The 1655-nt window shown below is 37.0% G+C and overlaps 1 non-coding gene across 1 annotated transcript; it reads right to left on the bottom strand.

Moving 5' to 3' along the window:
* Positions 1-1304: 1304 nt before the first annotated feature.
* On the bottom strand, positions 1305-1412 carry LOC112713351 (small nucleolar RNA R71). The gene has a single exon (XR_003158324.1). It is a non-coding gene; the product is annotated as a small nucleolar RNA R71 (small nucleolar RNA).
* Between the last annotated feature and the right edge of the window lie 243 nt (positions 1413-1655).

Here is a 1655-nt window from a genome sequence, read left to right as displayed (position 1 = left end):
AAACTGGCGTTTAAACGCCATCCAGGGTGCCTGGCTGGGCGTTTAACGCCCAAAAGGGTAGTGCTTTGGGCGATAAACGCCAGAATGTGCACCATTCTGGGCGTTTAACGCCAGGATGGCACAAGAGGGAAGAGTTTGTTTTCAAATCAAATTTTTTAAGTTTTCAAAATCTTTTCAAAATCAAATCTTTTTCAAATCAAATCTTTTCAATCAAATCTTTTTCAAAATCAATTTCTTTCTATTTTTAAGGATACTTGCTATCAATTAATGATTTGATTCAACATATCAAGTATGTTGCCTTTTCTGTTGAGAAAGGTTTAATGTTTGAATCATATCTTTTCTTGATAGCCAAGTCATTATTTTTCAAAATCAAATCTTTTTAAAATGTTTTTCAAATCATATCTTCCTAATCACATCTTTTTCAAAATAGTTTTCAATCATATCTTTTTAATTTCTAATTTCAAATCTTTTTCAAACAACCACTTTACTTCTTTCTCAATCATGGTTTTCGAAAATCAATTAAAGTTTTTCAAAATGTTTTCAAAATCTTTTACTTAATTTTCGAAAAATTTTCCCCTCTTCTCACATCCTTCTATTTATGGACTAACACTATTCCTTAATGCACAATTCGAACTCCATCTTCTTTGATAAGTTCGAATTTTCTACTTCTGCCTTCTATTTTTCTTTTCCTCTGACACCTCAAGGAATCTCTATACTGTGACATAGAGGATTCCATATTTCCTTGTTCTCTTCTCTTTCATATGAGCAGGAGCAAAGACAAGAGCATTCTTGTTGAGGCTGATCCTGAACCTGAAAGGACCTTGAAGCGAAAGCTAAGAGAAGCTAAGGCACAATTCTCTATAGAGGACCTAACAGAAATCTTCAAAGAAGAAGAACACATGGCAGCCGAAAACAACAACAATGCCAACAATGCAAGGAAGGTGCTGGGTGACTTTACTGCACCTACTCCCGACTTCTATGGGAGAAGCATCTCTATCCCTGCCATTGGAGCAAACAACTTTGAGCTTAAGCCTCAATTAGTTTCTCTAATGTAACAGAATTGCAAGTTCCATGGACTTCCATTGGAAGATCCTCATCAGTTTTTAGCTGAATTCTTGCAAATCTGTGACACTGTCAAGTCTAATGGGGTTGAACCTGAGGTCTACAGACTTATGCTATTCCCTTTTGCTGTAAGAGACAAAGCTAGGACATGGTTGGACTCACAACCTAAAGAAAGCCTGAACACTTGGGAAAAGCTAGTCAATGCCTTCTTGGCAAAGTTCTTTCCACCTCAAAAATTGAGTAAGCTTAGAGTGGAAGTCCAAACCTTCAGACAGAAGGAAGGAGAATCCCTCTATGAAGCTTGGGAAAGATACAAACAATTAATCAGAAAGTGTCCCTCTGATATGCTTTCTGAATGGAGCATCATAGGTATTTTCTATGATGGTCTCTCTGAACTGTCCAAGATGTCTTTGGATAGCTCTGCTGGAGGATCTCTTCATCTGAAGAAGACGCCTACAGAAGCTCAAGAACTAATTGAAATGGTTGCAAATAACCAATTCATGTACACTTCTGAAAGGAATCCTGTGAACAATGGGACAAATTAGAAGAAAGGAGTTCTTGAGATTGACACTCTGAATGCCATATTGGCTCAG

This window comes from Arachis hypogaea, chromosome 9 (assembly GCF_003086295.3).
Source record: "Arachis hypogaea cultivar Tifrunner chromosome 9, arahy.Tifrunner.gnm2.J5K5, whole genome shotgun sequence".
Classification (NCBI taxonomy): Eukaryota; Viridiplantae; Streptophyta; class Magnoliopsida; order Fabales; family Fabaceae; genus Arachis; species Arachis hypogaea.
The sequence above is the reverse complement of the archived record's forward strand: the minus strand, read 5'-3'. Positions and strand labels throughout refer to the sequence as shown.